Source organism: Triturus cristatus, chromosome 8 (assembly GCF_964204655.1).
Source record: "Triturus cristatus chromosome 8, aTriCri1.1, whole genome shotgun sequence".
NCBI lineage: Eukaryota > Metazoa > Chordata > Amphibia > Caudata > Salamandridae > Triturus > Triturus cristatus.
This window is the reverse complement of record NC_140591.1, coordinates 480,484,756-480,507,485: the sequence shown is the minus strand read 5'-3', so window position 1 is coordinate 480,507,485 and position 22,730 is coordinate 480,484,756.

The window sequence follows — 22,730 nt, the reverse complement described above, 5'->3', positions numbered from 1 at the left end:
CCGTTAGAGAACGGAAGAGACCGGACCGGGCCATCCCCCTAAAGCTTTCAATTCTCTGTGAACTGTGTACGTATTATTACATGCAATCTTATTTCACTTTTATCGCTTATTTATGTTTTTAAAAAATTGAGTATTTCTGATAAATACGTACACTGAAGTTCCTACCCACTGTTACCGGTGTTTAGGAAACATGGTATTAACCAGAGGAAAAAAAACTAAAACTAAAGTAATGGGGGGTGGAGGCAAGCTCTCAGGCCCCATGGATGATTTTATAGTCAAGGCTAACACTTTTATCGACCAAAGTATTAGCTTAATAGAAGGTAGGGTGTCACTGGATTTAGCTCTGGCCAAGAGATCATCTATTGGTACCTTAAGGGATGCGAAAACCCCGGAAGCCTCTAGTATCACTGGACATAGGTCGCCTTGTGAGGGTAGGCGTAGCTTGCCTAACAACGTTGACCTATCAGCCTCTCAATTATCTGATTTTCAGTTAAGTCTAGACCTAGAGAGGACACCAGAGATGATTCCCCAATTAACACCCGATGATCTGAGACAATCAAGAGGGAGGAGGGAGGGCGCGGTACGGAAGCGAAAAAACATCTCAAAAAACATGAGCGCCCGAGAAACTATCGATCAGGGTAGTGGGGAAGAGATTGTACCTCCAAGTGTAGAACAGTCAACTGATCCCATAATGATAAATCAGTCTACACGCAATACTTTAGAACTAATCAGTGAGGAAGTTCTCATGCACTCCCCATCTAGCAAAATAAGAAGTGATATTGAAAATTCACAATTGATCAATAATATCACAGCCCTCTTAAAATCTTCCCTCGCTCCACTTGAATTAAGACTAACCCAGATAGAGCACCAGCTATCGAATCTGATTAACATCATGAAACAAAAGCAAGCTCCTGGGGACCAAAGCAGAGAAGGAGCAATGATGCCCCCCCAAAAGCCAGCACACAGACAAAATAAAGCCCCTGAAACTTTATCCATAAAAGCAACATCTAAATTACCACCATCTAAATTACGAAACATCAACAGAGTAGTGGAATCTACCCTAAATCCCACGACAACTTCGCCCCAGGGCAATGTCATGATAGAAAAAACCCCTGTCCCGACAACTTCGGGACCAAAAAAACTGTTGCCTAACACTAAAATTTTGTCCTCAAAAAAAAAACCCTCCCCAAAAAACGCGACGCCTGATACCAATAGAGGTGATCCAAGGAAACCCCCTGAAACTAGTTTGGTTGTGGATTTGCCTCCAGAAGCAAGTCCTTTTGTAGTTGTAATGACAGGTGTCCCCAAAATAGACGACCCAAACGCAGAACCTACATGGTCATTAAAAAATAAAGTCCAACACTGGTTAAATATGAATCGTCCTGTACCAGCAAATTGGACCTGTAGGATTCTGATGGTACGTAGGACCCCTTGGGTGGGAAATAGCAGAAAAACAATACCAGGAGACTGTATTTTGGTCACATTCGAGGACCCCAGTGTGGTAAATTATATTTGCTCCTGGGAGTTCTCGAATGTTAATGAGGAAATAGCAACCAGGAGACTCTCCTTTTTTTATCCTTCCGGCCTTTATAAAGGGACTCCAAACCATTTCGCTCGCCCTTGGGAAGTAACAGCTTTACGTCATGGGAAGCATTCTAATCACTGGCAACTAGTGGGCTCCCGCCACTATGACTACGATGGTCCCTGGCACCCATCGGGGCCACGACATTGGGGAGGTGGACGGGACGATTGGGGCATTCATATGCCATATAGAGAGCCACCCCAAAGGGACGTTTGGTCAAATATCCCGATGGCAAATAGGTACAGTGTCCTTGAATCGGTTGATTGACCACTACCGATGACAGAAACAACTAATCTTAAGGTATGTCATCCAATGCCTGAAGGAAAAACAATTTGCCCAACAAATGAACCTGTGACCCACCCAGAAACGATTAACTCCAAGACATATTATCCAGCACCTAAGGAAAAAATGATTCGTGCAGTTAACGAAGTGCCGACTAATATAGAATCGCAGCCCTTACCTATCCTCTTTTGGAACGTAGCGGGCCTTCGCTCCAAAATTGAAGATGGGACGGCTGCTACCTTCTTGGAGGTGGGAAAAATTATATGTCTTCAGGAGACATGGTCCACGACCGAGCTCCATCTTCCGGGATACAAAACATTTTTTACCCCTGCTCTGGGTACAGGTATAGGTAGACCTAAGGGAGGGTTGATCACTTACATTGCAAATACAGTTAATTTTTTGAAAGTATCTGTGGTAGTGTCTAACCCAAATTTCCAGTTACTCTCCCTTGTGTTAAAAAATAAAGAGTCGATCCTCCTGCTTAATCTCTATAACAACTTAGAAGAGGACGAATTCTTGATTCTTCTTTCTAACATCAAGGAAAAGTTAACTCACAATCTAAGGATAGGAAAGGGGGCAGTCCATCTTTTATGGGGAGGAGATCTGAATTTACACCCATGCCCTCATGTTGGAAAAAAACGCTGCGGGATTGTGGATGAAAATGATACTCCCCTCATGCATTTTTTTCATAGCAGGGGGGGGACAGCTATGAACAATGCCCTATTAGACCTGGAACTCGTAATTGCTAACGAGTTAAGTCCAGGTTCAAATTCCCTGCAACCAACATACGTGGGTCGGGGCTACAAAACGACAGTTGATTATATCCTCTTGTCAACAGGATTGTTGCCACGAGTCAGGTTTTTTGAGGTTTTGACAAATGATCTAAGTGATCACTCTGCCCTTAGAATGGAGTTCTTTGTAAATGTTTTTCAATCCCCAAATGTAGCCATAGCGAAGACCCTTGCACAAAATAACCTAGAGTTAGGAAGAAAAAATGGTTACACATTAAAATGGGGGAAAATAAACCCGGAAGAACTTACAGGAAAATTGGTCAAGGAAGCATATGTAAACATAACTAACTGTTTGGATTTAGGAGTACCAGATGAAGAAGTCCTAAATAATTTCTCACAAATATTAGAGAAAATTAAGGGACTTCTTACAGTAACTTCAAACAATTTAAACCCAACTACTAAAGGGTGGTTTAACCATAGCTGCACTATGGCTTTAACTAAACTCAAGGAGGCCCTAAATAAAACTGTTAGGGATCAGGAGCAGATTAAATCCTTGAGACATCAATATCAATGGGCACGCAAGCAAAGAATTAAAGATTTAAAAGAGAAACTATGGAATGATTTACATTCCAGTGCCGTCTCCAAAAACAGCGACGCTTTTTGGCGAACTGTTAAAACCCCTTATTTACAAGACAAAGATAGCCCAAAGATAGAAGTTGCAATTGAAGAAGATATTTGGGTGTCCCATTTTTCTAAGATTTTTAAAAATACAGCAACATCGATAGAGACACAATCCTTACTCCCAACAGTCGTATACCCAATTCCTCTGCACTTCGATATTTCCGAAGTTATAGTGGCCTTGGTAGCAAGTAAAAGCGGGAAAGCCCCAGGCCCAGATGGGGTCCCAGTGGATCTTTTTAAATTCAATTTAGATCTCTGGTCCCCTATCCTCACGAGAGTATGCATAGCAGCCGTAAAGCTGGGTCTGCTAAAATCCTGGACAAAATCGATCATGGTCCCAATTTTTAAAAAGGGTGATCGTCAAGACGTGAAATGTTACCGTCCAATCTCTCTATTAGACTCTTTGGGAAAGGTCGTTGGCAGAGTTGTGTTAGAACGACTCAGGCTCTGGGCTGAGGAGGGAGATATCATCTCAGATCTTCAGTTTGGATTTCGGGAGGGTTTTGGAACGATAGAGCAGGCCCTTAATCTCAGCTTGATCGTGGGCAAATATCTCCAAGCAAAGAAGGACATGGTCTACATGGTCTATGTGGACCTGTCCGCCGCGTTCGATTGCGTTTCACACGCAAAACTTTGGATGATCTTGGCCCACATGGGAGTGGACCCCCCTCTTTTAGATTTTCTAAGAGAGCTCTATTCTAACGCATCAGCAAGGGTGCGTTTTGGCACGGGAGGAGAGTTGACGGCACCCTTTGCTGTAGAGCGTGGAGTCAGGCAGGGTTGTGTCCTGGCCCCCTTCCTCTTCTCTCTGTATACAAACGGACTAGAGGTGGAGATGCTGAGGGGGGCTCAGGACCTACCACGAGTAAAACAGCGCCTGATCCCCGCCCTGCTTTACGCAGACGATGCCGTCATTCTGGCACGCACGCCGCGAGAATTACAGAGGTCTCTGAATAGATATGTCGATTTCATGGGTGGGCTGGACCTACAAGTAAACGTTAAAAAAACGTTCGTCATGGTAGCAGGCAGCGGGAAAAAACGTATAAAGAACATCTCCCTCAAAGATCAAAAACTTGAGGTAACTACTCAGTACTGCTACCTGGGTATCATGATTGACGAAAGACTTAACTGGAGACCAGCAGTAGAGGCCAGATGTCATCTTTTTAAAAGAGCCATAACTTCCTTGATGAGTTTTTCTTATAGACTAGGGCAAAGGCCCCCAGTGGAATTACTAAAAATCTATATCGCCAAGTGTCAGGCGATTGCACTTTATGGGGCGGGAGTCTGGGGATATGTAGATGTCAGTGCCCTACAGGTGGCTGAAAACACCTTCCTTAGATTCCTATTAGCAACACCGCGTAGTACTTCAACTTACGCTTCCCATCTGGAACTTGGAATTCCATACTTAGAGGACTTAATAAGGATTCAACCATTAATGCTTTGGAGGCGCATTTGGACTTCTGACAAAAACATCTTAACCCAGGAAATTGTGGCAGACACAATGATCCTTGATCAATCATTAAAAATCAAATGGCTTCGGTATATTAGAAATTTCTTCAATGACCTCGGATTGGAGAAATATTACCTTGAACCCAAAAATATTATTGAAGTATCTAAGCGATCATTGAAACAATTGGCTCTGACACACTTAGAGTCATTAAGGCTGTCATCTGAGTCGACAAAATCCTCTGTTCTCCATGCCAATATGACTCAGCTTACGTTTTTTATCCAGCCCTATCTAACATTGGAGATTAGTACCTATGATAGAATGTTGTTGACAAGGTTCAGACTAGATCTTTTTCATAGATTAGTATCCTTTCCAGAGAGGAAAAATTGGGATGCAACTCTCCCTACCTGTCCTTGCGATGAGGAATCAATACAGTCGAACATACATACAATACTGTTCTGTAAATTCCATCATCCACACAGGAGGGTCTGGTTATTACCCCTATTAAAGCAATGGGGATTTAGACAATGTCGTCCCGCGATGCTACGTCTTCAACTGCTAGAATCTGAACTGGTCTGTTACCGCGTCCTTAACTTCTTAAAATGTATTATAAAGCATAGGAAAAATCTGTAAAATGTATGTTTAATGAACTCCCAGATACGGTTTTGAAACTGTAAGAACCATTTTCTCTTTTTTTGTAAATATCTGATTTCGCCTTTGTGTAAATGTTACTTTTTATCTTGATTTTCTGTTTATTGTAAATCTGTATTTTATGAAATGAATCTTTTATGGTTGTACAATTTGTAATAACCGAATAAAGAAGTTTATATTATTATATATATGGATTTTTTTGTTTATCACAAATCACTGAGAGGCACAGGACAAACATGAGATCTGGATTGCACCAGTGACCACCAATGTAAAAAAACTGTGTTACTGTTTGAGGAGGCTGAAACCCCACTCAGGCAACAACCACAACCTTGTCGGGTGAACTAAAAATGTCACAAAATTAACCTGTGCTTAAACCTCTGGTAGCGTGGCAAAAAGACAATCAGGCTTAACTTAGAGGCAATGTGTAAAATGTTTATGCAGCACACAAACAGCAATAAAGTGAAAACACAGCAAAAAGAAAATCCCAAACCAATTTAGAAGCATAGGGTACATTTTAATAAATAAAATGATACCAGAATGACAACAATCCAATCAATAGAACCAGAAATATTCAATGTTAAAAATGTTTTGTGAACATAGTGCCTAAAAGCACAAAGCACCACTAGCCATCATCTGGTCATGCTAGACTGAGAGAAAGTCAAATGTTCAGGCTGACCATGATGGAGCTCAGGTTGGATGCAGGGAACAAGTTTGTCCTGCTGAAGAGTTTTCTTCTGAGTCCAGCATGACAAATTTTATTCACGGAGGAGGAGGCTGTGAGAAGCAGGTAGAGCATCTCAGGCAGCCGTCACTAGCGCATAAAGCAGGCTAGGCATCACAGGCTGTCATCCCTTTAGCATGAAGAGCCGGTCAGGTATTTAGGATGGTTGTTGCTGTATCTTCGTATTGACGGTCACTGCGGGCTCTTATTGTTGTAGCACGAAATGAGATACTCGTGTTGCCGGTCATCCCTGGCGGTCACTGTAGCATGACTAGCTGGTCTCATCAGAGATTTAAATTGGTGGTCATCACGGGCAGCAGAGTCTCAGTGCGAATGTGCCTTTTCAAAGTTGTAAAGAGCCCAAAATTCAGGTTTTTAGCAGTTTCTTGCAGAGCAGTACACTCTGATGCCAGCCGACCTAGGCAGGCACCACTTGGCGATAAGGGACTCACTACAGCAGAGGCCAACAGGGCTCAGGCAGGTCCAGTTGAAAGTCCAAGCATGTCCAGCTGCAGCAGGTCAGCTGGGCACTTGCAGGGAGGCTTCTGAACCTTGTTGTGTTCCTGTAACTCATACAGGAGGTCAGCCAACTGACCCTTGGAGTCACTCTGGGTTAACCTGGGCTGAAGGTAGCAGAGACAATCTTCCTTCTCAGACAGCAAGGCAGTCCTCAGCAACAGGGTAGTCTTCTGGCAGTTGGGCAGTCCTTCTGTAACGAGGTCTAGGAGTCTTCTGATGAGTCGATCTGGAGGTCCAATAGTCATACCTGCGGTCAGTAGGGGGATTCCCTATCACACGTCACTTCTGGTTCCGGAGAGTTCTTCCAATTCGCTTGTCACGACTCCAAATTGTCTGGGTTGAAAAAAGGCAGGGCAGAACTGGTGTCAGATTCCTTTGTGTGTGTAGTAGGCAAAGCCCTATGAAGTGTGAGGGGGATGGGTACAGTTCCTCCAAGTCATATTGCCAGGATGTGCCATCCTATCCAGACCAAAGCCCCCATTGTTTTGCTGCCTGGAAGCAATACACAAACCCCATCAGCAGAGCCAGTCACAGTCATGTGACCAATGACACAGGCAGAGTGTACAGATGGTTGGAAATGTCAACTTTCTAGAAGTGGTATTTTCAAAATTGTGACTTCATCATCATCATCATCGTCACTTTATTCGGTTATAAAATGCAATAACCATCAAAGTACATTATTAAAAAAGGGAATAATTTACAACATTAAAATCCTTATCAAACATGAGTGTTTTTCAGGTCACATCACATAATCATTGTTTTCCTACATCTAAAAACATTTTTAAGAAATACAGTAACAGAAGCGATGACAAATTCATTCTCTAAAAATTGCAAAGCTAAAAGAGGGGGGCGACAGCGTCTCAAACCAAAGGACTTTAAAACTGGTGCAATCCATCTCTTTCTTGGTACTTCATAATATTTACAAAATAAAATAATATGAATAGTGGATTGCATGGAGGTACCATCACAGGGGCATTTACACAATTGTCTAGACCAGTCGTTCATCATGGGGAAACTTAGGAGTCTAAATATCAAATTAAATCTGAAACGGGTCAACAAAAAGCGATCAAAGTCGTAATCAGTTAATAATAAGTATGATTGAATATTTGGTGTGGACAGGGTCAAATAATGGGCTTGAACAGTGGGTTTTTTCATTTCAACAGCTGTTCTTTTTTCACCCAGATAGTCCATACAACAGATCTTAAGCTCTTTCCTGGAGATGGTACACATAGCGCTAGGATCTGTGTAATATTCAGTATGTCCTATATCTGACATGAATTTTTTCACATATTCCAGCCACCTAATGAATTTGGCACCGTCGGAATTCAGTGCATCGGTCAGTAGGTAACGATTAAATCCTGTTTCCTCTGACATCCAGATTCTGTGCCATAAAAGAATGGGTTGGATTTTAATAATATCTTCCAAATATGGAATACCCAGTTCCATGTGTACTGTATAAGTTGAGGTGCTTTGGGGTACTGCTAAAAGAAACTTCAGAAACATATTTTCCTCAGTCTGCATAATCTTTGTATCAGCGTAACCCCAGACACCTGCTCCATAGGTGGCGATGGAGACACATTTGGCTTTATAAATGTGTATCAGTTCAGCAGGTGGACGCTTACCTAATTTTCGGCTGAAGTTAGAGAGGGCCGCTAATGCCCTGACGAACAACAGACGTCTACTCTTGATCGCCTCGGTCCAGCTTCCTGTCCTCTCAAATAAGATCCCTAGATAGGAGAATGTTTTTGTTTGCTCAATTGGACTGGTGTTAATAAATATGGTCTTAGCCTTCCTATTTGTCCCTGCCCCACAGTTCATGGTATAAGTCTTTGTGCAATTTATAGACAGTCCCAAGTTTGACATGAAGCCGGTAAAAGAATTTACTACCTTTTGAAGTGCAAGTGGGGTACAGGCCATTAACACAGCATCATCTGCGTACATAAGTGCAGGGATGGAGCGCTTAGCTGCCTTGGGTAGGTCCCTACACTCATTAATTAAAGCAGATTCTAGACCATTTATATATAGTGTGAAGAGAAATGGGGCAAGGACACAGCCCTGCCTCACCCCTTTCTCAATTCCAAAGTGCCTCGTGCATTCACCATTCCTTCCATATCTTACCTTAGCCCTGGCACCAGAATAGAGTTCCCTTAAAAAAGCAATAATTAAAAAATCTATGCCAAGCCCTTCTAAAATTAGCCACAGCTTATCATGCATGACGCAGTCGAAAGCTGCCGTTAGGTCGACAAAGGTCATGAAAAATCTACTCTTTTTTGCCTTGGTATATTTTTCCATCATAATGTGGAGGTTCAGCCCCTGTTCAACTGTGCCCAGACCCTCGCGAAATCCATATTGAAGATCACTAATAATGTCATGTTCTTCGGCCCAGGTCTGCAATCTATTAAGTAAAACCCGGCCTAGAATCTTGGTAGTAGAGTCCAACAACGATATCGGACGATAGCAGGCTGGGTTCGATCTATCACCCTTTTTAAAAATAGGTACAATCAAAGATTCGTACCAAGTTGGTAAAAAAGCACTATTACAGGCATTAGAAACCTGGGTTAAAAGAGGACCCCATAAAGCTGTATTAGATTTAAAAAGGTCCGCAGGAATGCCGTCTGGGCCTGGGGCTTTACCAGAGGGGCTAGAGTCGATAGCTACAATAATTTCATTTAGAGTAAAATTCATTTTAAAATCATATACTATTTCCGGGGTGTTGGATGTGAGGCCTTGCTCCTCTAGTATTGGGTTATTATACAGGTTGGAATAGTGTTTGACCCATTCAGATTCCGAAATAGCAACCTCCATTACCGCTGATTCCTTATCTGCCATAAAAGGAGAATTCACCACTTTCCAAAAGGCAGAAAAATCACGACTATCTGCAGCGTCACGTAAAGCCCGCCAGGTGTTTTGTTTTAGGGTAGACTTAGCATTTTTAAGCACTTTTTTGTAGTTGCATCTTGCCTCCCTTATATGTTCAGTGTTTTTAACTGTTGCATGAATACAATTCTTAAGATAAGTATATGCTTTTGAGCATTCAGCGTTAAACCAACCCTGTTTGCTTTTCGGAGTCCTGTTGTTTTTAGCAGATAGTGAGTCTTTAATATATTTAGAGATTATCAAAAAGTTTTCCCTAATCTCATTACTAGGTGTGGTCTCATCAAGACATTTGAAAAACATACTTTTACAGTTACTAACAATATTTGAAATGAGTTCATTTGTATTTACATTGGACCATTTCAATGCATACCCATTTTGTCTAATACCGACAATGTGGTCAACATTGTCAGCAACAGTTGATCTAGCATTGGTGCTTTGATTAAGCATAGTTACGTCAACACTGAGGGGGAAATGATCACTTAGGGCTATTTCGTATGTGATAAAATTGTTGATAAAAGAGGAGTATCTGCATGAAGACAAAATAAAATCAATTGTAGATGTTAGGCCTCGAGCATGGAAAGTAGGGGAAAAAGGAATCAAAGGGGAACACAATCTATTGGCAAACCCTAAATCAAGGGTAAACATTATGTCATTTAAAGCATCCCCATATAATGTATGCGGGAAATGGGCAAAATTATCCCCATTGCCATATGTTAACCCGCAAATATCGTCATCTACATGTTTACAAAATGGAGAATTAAAATCCCCACCCCAAATCACAAACACCTCCTTCTTTAATCGAGTAATAAGTGTATGGAGGGAGCAACTCAATGACCTCATGATATCTAAAACCAATGCCAGTGGCATATTATTGTAAAAATTTACAATTACTAGACAAAGAGTACTATCTAGATGGAGGGTCAAAATATGATAATAGGGATCAGTGGAAATGAATTCAGTTTTTACAACAGTAAGATAATTGGAAACATATGTGGACAGGCCCCCCTTGGCTCTGCCGGATGTTGTTGCAATGGCTGGCGTAAAAAATGTTTTATAACCATTGATATGTAGGGGGTCTTGCAACCAAGTTTCTTGTAAATTAATTATTTTAAAATTATCAATGAACTCAGTCCATAGGGGGTTATCCACCTTTGATTTTAGCCCTGCAATGTTCCAAAATAATATTTTGCTCTGGACCTCTAGACCTCTTCCATGATCGTTAGTCCCTGCTTTATTGTCTTGAGGTTGCGACGGACCAATGTGTCGTGCTGGTGTGAGGACTCCCTCCGTGGTACTGGTAGCCATCAGATCTCGCTCTGGGCCAAAGTTTTCATGATCATTGTATAGGAGTCCCTCATCAGAGGTGATGATAGTTGGTAAATCAGGGTGTCTCTTTCTGGCCACCTGATCCTTAGTATTGGATATATCTGTGCGGGGAAATTCTTCCATTTGTTGTCAATCAACTAAATTAAGATTTGAGAGAGTTTCAAATCGATTTTGAACAGGGACATTAAATCGACTAGACGGGCCCAGTGTAAGGGTTTCCCTAGTATGGGCAGATTTGCTAAAACTAGCAGGATGGTAAAAAAAGCCTAGTGGCACCAGATTAATGCCCTGGGTAATGTTCGATGAGTGTCCCGCTCTGTACAAAATTTCGCGGACCAAATTAGGGGTTTTAAATTATAAAATCACACAGTCCCCCCTCGTTTGCTTCTGGCCTTTACCAATCCACGGTGCCCTTCTAGCCAACTTAAAATCGTCATACAACCTTTCTGTGAGGCCAGTTCTGCAACCTAACCAGTGTAGTGACTTGTTTCTTAAGCTCTCCCACGATTCCGTGGTCCCCTTTGGGAGGCTCGGTACATTTGTTAGCACGACTACATATGGGGTGACTGCTGGTGGCAGATCCGGATTATTTCTGCATTGATCATCTACATGTCCCTGCCCGGTGATAATAAGGGAGTGTTTTGGGCCCCGGACTTTTGTTGGCGAGGTAAGGGGATGAGTAGTTGGATTGTTCTCTGGGTTAGGAGAGGGGTTGGGCGCTAGCCTGCGTTGAGATTCTCTAGTCTGTTCATCATTACTAGTAAACATAGTACCAACCGATTGGCAGTTTTCTCTCGTTTCGCTACTTGCCCTCTTAGATTTATGCATATCTAATAAGCCCTTAGAGAGTTGTTGAGTGTTGCTAAGACTGGTATGTACTAAGTTTTCTAGCTTCCCAATCCTGTTAGTTAAATTGTCTAATGTTATTCTAATGAAGGCATCCAGAGAGTCCAATTTATCATTTGTCTTAATTACCTCCTTTTCTATGTTAGCGTTCATGGAACCTTGTTGCTTGCCCCTATCCCCTAATTTATGCAGGGCTGGCGGAGGTATCTTTTTATAAGTCTTTTTTCGCAGCATCGGTTGCGGTAGTACCATTGGTACACTTAAATTCCCCACAGGTTTTGGGGTGGGGGCAGGATTTCTGGCTCGCTTCGGGGGTGGTTGATCTTCCTGCTCGCAATCACTTTCTATAATGCGATCTGATATGTTCACACTGCACCCGTTATTAATGGTGTTATCTGATGCGGGTACAGCTGTAGTGTCAGAACGCCCCTGAGTAATGTTATCTACTGTTGGGTTTGTGGTGGGTTCTAGATTGGCCGTACTTATCGACTCCTCAACCGTTAAAATCTGTTGCTCAATTACCCCCACTGCCCCAGTTAAATAAGTAAGTAGTGTCTGACGTGAGCGCGTCTGTGGATTCGATTGACTGTTGGCATTATGGGGAGCGGTTTGTGCCTTACGTTTCCCCATAACTATAACACCCCAGCCACCCGCTGCAATGCGCTTTACCCTCCCTCCTTTAATAGTTATGACAGTTAGGGAACAGGTCACAAACACAATTTGTACGTTATGGCTAACAGCACAAACACGAGGGTATAACTGTGACAAAGTCCACGCACACAGTACCTTACAGGCTCAAGGGTCGAGGCCCAGTCCAGTCTCTTACAGTCTATGACACGCCCGCGCGCGTCCCGCGTCGCTGGACCGCGTCCGTAGTTTTAACGTCCCTCCAGGGACCGGCGGCAAAGTGCTCAGTGCGTCCACAGCAGGGCCAGGGCTCAGGATAAAGTGCGCAGTGCCAGATGATCTCAAGCGGTCTCCCGCCGATGCGGGACCGCGTCCGTAGTTTTAACGTCCCTCCAGGGACCGGCGGCAAAGTGCTCAGTGCGTCCACAGCAGGGCCAGGGCTCAGGATAAAGTGCGCAGTGCCAGATGATCTCAAGCGGTCTCCCGCCGATGCGGGACCGCGTCCGTAGTTTTAACGTCCCTCCAGGGACCGGCGGCAAAGTGCTCAGTGCGTCCACAGCAGGGCCAGGGCTCAGGATAAAGTGCGCAGTGCCAGATGATCTCAAGCGGTGTCACCTGAAGAGCCTGTCCCTTCCTTGGCTCTGATTGGTCAAAGTGGTAAAGACCTCCATGGCGTACACCAAATCCAGCAGGCGGTGAAGCAATGAGAAGGCAGACGACGCCAGGAATTCCTGCACCGGGGATCCTGCTCTTCACTGTCTGCAGCAAACCCTTGTGACTTAAAATCCAACTTTACCATTAAAGAGGATTTTAAATTAATTTGAATGTGAAAGTACATGTCTACCTGATTCCAATCCAAAGTTAGCACTTATTAAATGTAATAAGGTAACACAGTGTTAGACAATGGAGGAGATAGGACTTACAATAGCGAAAAACGCCTTTAGGCATTTTTTACTGCCAGAATGCATAAAACTTAAGCATCCTATATTTTACATACAGCGCACCCGGCCCTATGAGCCTTTAGGGCCTACCTTAGGGTTAACTTATAAGTATTAAAACGAAAGTTATAGGCCAGGAAAATTGTTTATTTTGCCAAGTCGAAATGGCAGTTTAAAACTTCAATAAAAGGTGCAGTGGCAAGCTTGATACATTTTTTTTTAAAGGCGACTGTATTTCGTGGTACAATGAGTGCTGCAGGCCCACTAGTAGCATTTAATTTACAGGCCCTGGGTACATGTAGTACCATTTATTAGGGACTGACAAGTCTGCTTACTCCTATTTTCCTACACACCTGTCCTTACACCAACTCTTCATTACTCACGTCTTATTCTTGTTTTTAATTTTACTCTTACCATTTCTCACCCCCACTCTTAAATATTTTTACTCCGACTTTTATTCCCACAGTAACTCATTCCTGCTCTTACTCCTAGATGCAATCCTAACCTTACCTCCACTCCTTTTTACTCCTATTTTCATCAACTGTTACTCCTACTAACTTTTACATCTATTTTTACTTGAACGTTCTCTTAATCCTAGATTTACACCTACCTGCCTACACTATTTACTTCTACTTGCTTCTTATACTCCTTCTTTCACCTACTAATTTATACTTACACATACTCTTGCATATAATCTAAATCCTACTTCTTATTATTCTTAGTTTTACAATTATTCCTATTTATTTATACTCTTTCTTCAACATGTGTGTAGATCTAACATCCTTGGTGTGGTATTCTCCCACATTTTTTTGCCTTCACCTCTCCTGCACCTGCCCCCCCAACCACGAGTCATACTGGCCGCGTTACTGTTATTGAACCTCACAGAGGAGTACAGAAGGCACCAGGGCACAGTAAGACATTGATGGTGTGCAGTTAGGTGAGAAAGACGCACAGTGAGAGAACACTTAGGCACTGCAGTTCCATCATGCATTAACTGTGATGAAGAAATCTGATGGGGCTATGGTCCAAGCTGGAGCAATGAAACAAGCAATGGGTAGGAGAAGAAACACTGTGAGGGGATGCTTAAGAACAGGGAGTACATTGGGACACAACCAGGTACTTTGTGAGAAAGCACAAGTACGCAGTAAGTTGTCATTGGGACACAGTGAGGCAGAGAACTGGGCTCTGGAGCTTAGTAAGGGGATTGTGGTACTACCAGACCACTTGTGCGCTCAGTTAGTTGTTGCTGGTGCACAAAAAGAGGGCAATGTTAGGTGGCAATGAGGACTTATTAACGTGGTACATAACCACAGATATAGAGCACAATGGGGGAGAAATGTGACTAAGTACCCTTAGATTACTATGTTTGGGCATTTTTTATAAATACCTTCATGTCTGGTCAAGTCAATCAACATTCTCTCACTTAATTGTCCTCTCACTAAATGGTGAGGCATCCTGATGAAAAGTGGGAGAAGTAGAGGCACCAAAGAACAATACAGAGGAAAGCATGGTGGTGTAGCACAGTAAGATAGACAAAGGTGACACTTAGAAGGCATTGGGGGAAGTCCGGAGGCACAGTGATAAGTAGACGAGGCACTGTGAGTAAACACTGGGGCAATTTGAGGGGGCGCCAGGATGCAACGAGGTCTCAGATCCGAGTAGGTGGGCCACTGTGGAACACTGAAAGAGGATAATGAGTACAGTGAGGGAGGAGGTCACTGGACACAATGAAGAGATATTGATGCGGATAACGGGACACAGTAAATGATCACCGGGCAATATGGTGGTGTGCAAAGGGTACGGGGGCACAGTGATGTGAAGGCATTTTGTTGGCTTGATCTGTGTGTGAGAAGCAGGAACTCTGGCAATGAAGGAGACTCTATGGCTCAGTATAGAGGCATTTTGAAGGGGATGACTTGGGACTGTCGATGTGAAAGGGGCAGTGTGGAACAGCACTGGCACAAAATAGATTGAAGGGAAGCAATTTCTTCAGGTTATTGGGGCACAGTGAAGAGCAGTGGGGCTCTGGATATGAGTGGACATTTTGGAAAGGTTAGGGCACCCAGTAATGTGGTATGGGGCACACTTACTGAGGCTCTGTGTGCAATCATTGTCACACTGGAGCACTCTAGGGGACACTTTGGTTAAGGGAATAGGCACTGAGTGCTCCATGCAAACGGATCATTTGTGCAAAATGAGGGAGCGCAATCAGTAAACCGCCGTGGTTGACTGGGAGGGGGCACGAGGCAGAGTGAGAGAGGTCCTGCGGAGAACCAAGGCTGAGTCCGTGTGCTCTGAGGCAGTGAGAAGGGCATCGGAGCAGAGTTGAGGCAACACAGGGGCACTATGAGGCACAAATGCAGAATGACAGGAGTAATTAGGCAGTTAGGGGGGCCCTTTGAGGGAGCTCTGGTGTAGTGTATGTTACACAAGGTGCACAGTGTCACACACTAAGTAGGGCACTTTCTCCTCAAAAGGCAACCCTGGAAATTATGATTCGATGCTTGACAACTATGCTCTTGTATAAAGTGTGATTTCCACCCTACATGGCCATGACTGTATAATTGCATGCGTAGGTGCATGTGTAAATCAATTCTTACGTCTGTCCTCGCTTTGCAAGCTAAGAATGGGCATTCATGTTTGCGTCTTGTGTTCCTCCCTGATATGGAGCCAGATAATGAATAAAAATGGACCCCTTCAGAATACTGACGTCGTCATGGGCACCAGGTGATTAAAACTTTCCTCCTGGCCTTGGGACCCCAACGTTTTTTGCTTTTTTCAGAACATCTATTGGCTCCAGGTACATTAAACCAAACAGTGCATGACTCATTACGATAGTGCACAACAGATTCTCCGCGCTGCCAGCCACTTTCAAGATTCATCTGCAGCGCTGTCACAAGGAAACAATGGAAAACCATGGCTTAGCTCAAAAATCTCTCTTCCCATCGCCGTCTCCCCCCACGCTGTGACGCCGTCATGCATTTTCTGACAAATCATGCTGAACTTCGCTAAATCAAAAAAAGGGGAGCGAGTGAATATTCTATTGAAATAAATGCATTAGCATGTAATATATATTCCGAAACTGTAAAATGGAACAGGAATATAATATATTTAGTTGGAAATGTATTCAAGTTGTTCATTTGGATTCATGCCACAGTGACATTATACCTGTCTTGTATGGTATGTCGTTCATTTAAAGATTTTTTTCTTCCTCCACACTGCAAACCTTGTTAGAAAAATCCTTTCATGGAACATCAACTGTCTCCCCGGCTGCCGGGGGCATTTGCATTTTAGGAATTGCTTCCAGATAGAATGAATATATGGCTGATATCTTTCGAATGCCACATTTCATTCTGCGCCTGCATTATTGTAATCAGAGTCGCTTTAGGTTTCTGTGGCTGAATTCAGCAAGAAACCATTTTTGCTGAGGGAAGAAAAAAAACTGAAAGGAATCGCAGGCCTCATTCTGTGCTGCCTGCCGGCCGCCGGTTCTCCTTGGCCGCATAATGCAGGCTGCTTCAGGTCTTACTCCATCTCTTAAGTAATTTGCCGATAGAAAGCCATCTCTGTCTCGTTCCCAGTTTTAATTTGTTTCTCTGTGTGCGCGCGCGCGGCTCTACTTTTCAGCGCTTCTCACCGGCGCTTTCCACTCCAAGGAGCTTCGCCAGTCTCAGATTAGCTGGTGTCTGACCTTTCACGGGTTTGTACTTCCCTGGAATGTTAAACTTTAAGCAGGATTACTTGGGTGGATATTTAAAGGAATGACTTGTGCCTGCTTCGACTTTTGGCATTAGAGGGAGTGACGTTTTAATTTGCCAGAACAGATTCCGGTATTGTCTACAGGCTATTAGTGCTTTTGTCCCCAAGTTATTAAGGGCACAAAGGGCACGGGGTGGATGCAATTAATAACAATCATGGGTTTACTTTCCCCCATCTGATTTAGGTCTTTGGAGAGCTCTTTATGGCACCGTTTAGCTCTTCCCTCAGCCCCGCGCTGCGGCAGATGGCTCCGGCCCCCGCGGCTCCGTGTGCCGTGACCTCCCGCAGATGCCCGGATGGGCGCGCAATCGCCCCCAGGCCCCGAGGAGAAAGCGGCGCCCTAAATGCACCGTATCCCGGGATCAGCGGGAGGCATCGCTAACTGCTCTTTTATTACTGTCACCGAGCGGGCCGGGTTCGCCCGCGTTCAGAGAGTTATGTCAGCAATTGTGAGGCAGCTGAAAGGAGGCCGGGAGGCCCGTGGTGGGGACGCATTACTGGAAGCAGGTCAATACAAACGGAGTGAAAGATTGTGAGGGGGCAAACTCCAGCCCTTGGCGGAGCTGTAACAAACCAGACATTGATATATTGTCCCCTCCGAGCATCCTGCGGGGCTATTATCCTGCCCCTAATGAGCTTGTCATGCATTTCTCTTTATGTAGCCATTAAAATCTTGTCTACATCTGCTGATATGTTTCTGCGAAGGGGGCGCTGGATATTGTTTCTGTTCTGCAATTTGCCCCTGTTTCCTGGCAAGTGCCACACCTGACCTTGCAGCAGGCGCCTCTATTATCGAGATATTGTGACAAGCCAGCATGGCTCTGCTTTGTCCATGCAGGCAGAAGAGAAACATTTCCACAGCACTCGACAGATTTCATTGGTATTAAACTAAGAAAACAATTAAACAATGCCTAAGTGAAAGTAGCTGTTTTATACAGCACTTAACACTGGGAGCTATCGCGTTACCTCGCAATGTTGATCTCATGAGAAGACACAAACACTCCAAAGAGACGTGTTCAGGAGGAGCACGCGGTTCGACAAGTGGGAAAGTGAGGGTTACATTCTCGTGCTTCCACTGTCACAGTCAGGAACAGAGTGAGCCTCTCTGTTGTTTCTGCTTTTTAGGTCTCGCCTGACCCAGCGCATGCGCTGGGTCAGGCGAGACATTTTGTGAGGGCTCCAAAAAGTGCTACCAGGCCAGCCTAGACCTAAAGTGCATGTGCGCGGGCGCGCGCATCGTGCTTTACCGCAATTACTTTCACTTTTGCGCCCGCACGGTCGCTTTGATGTTTGATCGCTATCGCGATCACTTTCGCGGCCGCTTTGATGTTATCCATGAGGCTTCAATAGATTGCAGCAGTTAAAACAAGCATTGGCATAGCCAATAGGTCTCGCTTTTGGGACCTTATAAGTGTTTAGTTATGCAACTGTTGCATGGTTAAACACTTATAAGGTCCCAAAGGCGAGACCTATTGGCTATGCCAACAGCCGCGGTTGGTAGTAGGAGTTCCTGCGGAGCGGTGACGTGGACAGGGGGAGGGGCAGGGTGGGGGGTAGTAAACTATGGATTACGGAGGTTTACAGGTAAGTAAACATATAAATTAATAAAACGAATTTCGTTGTGTGCACGCCTTTTCATGGGAGGTGTAGCAAAGAGAAATATCTTTATTTCTCCTTGTCACTTCCTTTTTCTCTGTGTGTTGCATTCTGCGGCATACATAGAGAGAGGAATATGTCTCTCAGGATTTTTTTTTGTGCAGGAAGGTGTCCCTTCCTGTTAAAAAAAAGCCTGCATGCAATGCAGGCACCCTTGCACCATGGTGAAAAGCTACCTACGTTGGTGCTAGGCAGCTCATTGTGCACCAGCACTGGGAAAACAACAGGGATGCACTGTGTTGCAATAAACACTGTACATTCCTTTCCTTTCCCCCACCATTTTCCTGTAACACAGCACAGCAAGGTGATTTGTTGCACTGTGTTGCATTACAATCCCAAACTATGCCTCTTAGTTTATAGATCTCGGGTGGGAATTATCCGGATTCATCCGTATTGCATATCCTTCACGTGTGCAAGATTGATTTTTGGCCTTAGTTCAGGTGATACTTAGTTTTCTATTGTGGAACAGCCAGGTTTTCTTTTCTTTCTCGAATTCCAGGTGGTCTTGGATATTCCTGGTCTTTTCTGAGATGGCTTTTGTAAAATGTTTCTGCCTTTAGGGAGAAGGGGTTTACACTATTGTATGGCATCTTTTAGGGCAAGCCTGTCAGTAGGCATGCTTGTCTAGAGAGAATTATTTTAATTTGTGAGTACCCCTGAAGTTTCTCTTCAATAAAGGATGGACCCTTTCAATAGACAGCCACCAGTTCAGACTTCTTTGATGGAAGAGTGTTTTGAGTAGCCAGGAAAGTGCTTGCAGAGCATGTACGATGTAGTCCAGCATGGATAGGGGAAGTCGTAACTGTTTTGTTGCTGCAGTTTCGATTCTTGAAGTTTCAGAAAAGGAAGAGTATGGCCCCTAGGTAGAGTATGTTTGCTTAATTTAGATGAGACAGCACTAGGGCAATGGCGATATGTTGCATCTTTGATAAACCTATGTGTGAGGAAGATGAGGTGAACATTTCCAATAGAAAGCTCTTCTTGAGACTTGGTTCACTTGAGTTATGAATGATAGGCTGTGGTTCATGGTCTCGCTTGAGTATCTCACAGACAATGTAGCAGGGAGGTTTGATTATTCTCCGGAACAGAGGGTTGAAGGTTAGTGATCATTTCATTGTCCATTGTTTAGTATCTCAGTGTTGGATGACTATAGTTTCAGGTGGTTCCTCAGATTTCCTTCTCCATATGGATAGGTTAACCCATGGACATCAATTCACCAAATGCCAGGGGTAGCGGAAGTGGCATCATATACCCTTTGACCTTAATGATGTCACAGGAAGTGGCATCATATGACTTTGACCCTGCTTGGTCCCAATAAGTGATGTCACATAACCTTAATCCTTATCACACCACAACAATGAACTTTGCTGAAGTTACACAATTTTGTAATTAATATTATATATATTCTTCTAGGGGAGAACAAAAGGGTTAGGGTTTCTCTTCCCCGAGAAAATTTGAAAAAAAGGGTCTTTACTACTGCATTTTAATGCACAATTTTCACATAATTTTGCTAAAAAACCATAGGCTCTAAACAAATACTCACTAAGTATTCAAGTCCTTTCATGGTGTGCAAAGCTTTGCTTCTGAAATCCGACAGTCCGCATGAGTTCACCCAATTATGTTTTTCAAATGTCCTATGGGTGTCCCCTTATGTCAAAAATTACCTCCATTGCTAGTTCCAGCATTTTGCAATGATGGCCCCTTTTGCCCAAACATTACATACAATGTGCCAGTGCCAGAAGTTTCCTAATACTGCTTCTCTTGTACTATGGAGGTCCCTTATGCCAAAGGTTATGTCTAATATGTCAAGGACCACATTTTGTCATGAATGACCCTGTGACCATGCCACAGTTGTCTCCCCTTAGGCCAAGAATTTCCTCCAAATGTGCCATCATAAGCAATTTGCCACAGGTGCCAACTATGCCAAGAATATTCTTATGGACTGCTTCTTTTATTTAGCAAATCGAATCAAATTTTTAAGACCTCTGTTTTTTAAATATGATGCTCTCCATAGGAATAAAGCTGTGGAGTTATTGTCCGAAATGCGTTATCTCGATGTGGCAGTTGGAATTGCTTGGTTTTTACGATCTGTAAAACAAAACTTTAATCATGAAACATAGTGACTTGGGGGGTAGGGTAGCCAGGATGGGGGTCCTTTTAAATGTTTTTATTGTTTTAAATTTTTTAATTGTTAAGTGTGAATTTTTTAGAATGTTTTATGGACGGATGTCTAAATAAACTTGTTTCGGAACCTGAACCTGAACCTCCAATAGTCCAGCAGTAGCATTTTTTAATGTGTGCTCCATGCCAAAATTTACCTACAGAGTGCCAGCAGTAGCATTTTGCCGAGGATATCCCATATGCAAGTATTGCCTCCAATATTCCAGTGCCAACATTTTGTAAAGGGTACTTCTATAGGCCAAGAAGCATGCCGTGTCCATCAGCCGATCTGCAAGCAGAATAACACATGCTCACTTACATTCACTTATTCACACTCATCCTATCATTAGCACTGACTTGCACTCATTCATTTTCACCCACTCTTGTGCCTCACTCTTCACCCTGAATCACTCATTCGCACTCTCTCACTCACTCTTACTCAGACTCCCTTATATTTACTCAATTATTTTGACACACGCGCACACACCCACTCTCCCATATACAAACATACATTCTCGCATAAATACATTCTCTCTCACCCAAACTCACTCTCACCCACATGCAAGCACACAACATACATTAAACCCATTTTAATTTTCTTATGTAAGATGTCAGTGAAGGTCCAGATCTTGCTGCTCCACTTTTTATTGCACTAATAGTGAATATTAAACTATTATTCTCTATTAATGCAAAACAAATTAGCAGAAAACGAGGTTAGAGCCTTACTCTGATAATGTGAGACACCGCTGTGTTCTTGGCACTGATTTTGCCACTTTTGAGACCAAGGGCTGCAAAGGCAGTGCCTGGGGTAGTAAGGGGCAAACTAGGGGTCACTACTGTGACTCCTGTTGACCCATAAATGACATCCATGGGTTAACCTCTGGACCCTTTTTGACCTTCTGCATGGCAAGAAGGAGTGAAGATCTGGTATGGGCATTGTCCCCTTATGTTCTACAGTCCTATGGACAAACTGGATTGTGCCCCTCAAGTGGCCAGGAGAGTACATATTACCTGAGTCCAATTACAATCCGTAATAACCATGAAAATGGTGCAAATGCAGGGATTAGAGGGGCCCAACTGAATGTAAGGACTCACTGGGTGACTCCTAATAGACTGTAACTTATAAGGTAAATGTATATATTTTTTCTTATAGTTTTATATAGCGCGAACATGACCCAAAGGTATCAATGCGCTTTCCATGAGCACCCGTTTAGTTATTTATTTATTTATTTATTTAGAATGTTTTATATAGTGAAAATATGACCACCGAGGATATCAGAGTGCTTTACAGATTATGCATCATAAGGGTATAATACAGATTATGCATCAAAGGGTATAAACATACAAAACAGAATAAACAAAGCGACAAAATCAAAGTCTAAAATTGTCCAATAATCTTGTGAGGGAAAAGTAAACATACCAATAGGCAAAGTCACAGTCTAGATTTGTCCGACCTAATCGTGAACCAGGTGGCTGAGCCAGAGTCAACGGGTATGGACTCATAATCAGATGCAGGTGCCAGGCTAAGGCAGAAATGTCTTCATCAGGAGCCCTTTGACCTCTTTTTTGAAGAAGACAATAGAATGGTTTACCCTGACTTTGGGGGTAAGGGAGTTCCAGATCCTCGGAGCCATCCCTGAGAAGGCTTGGTTATAGGTCTTTTTTTTCTCGAATTTTTTAGGTTTAAGCAAAAGGGTGATGGCATTCTGGAGGCTCTAGAACCACAAGAGAGTTCCATTTTCTGCGCTAGGTACAGTGGGGTCTTGAAGTGGATGGCTTTGTGAGCCATGCATGCAATTTTTAACTGAATCCGAGCTTCATATGGAAGCCAATTCAGTTCACGCTAGTCCGGAGAGATGTGGTGGTATTTTTTTGTACCAGTCAAAAGCCTAGCAGCGGAATTGAGGGTAAGCCCTAAGAGGAGCCG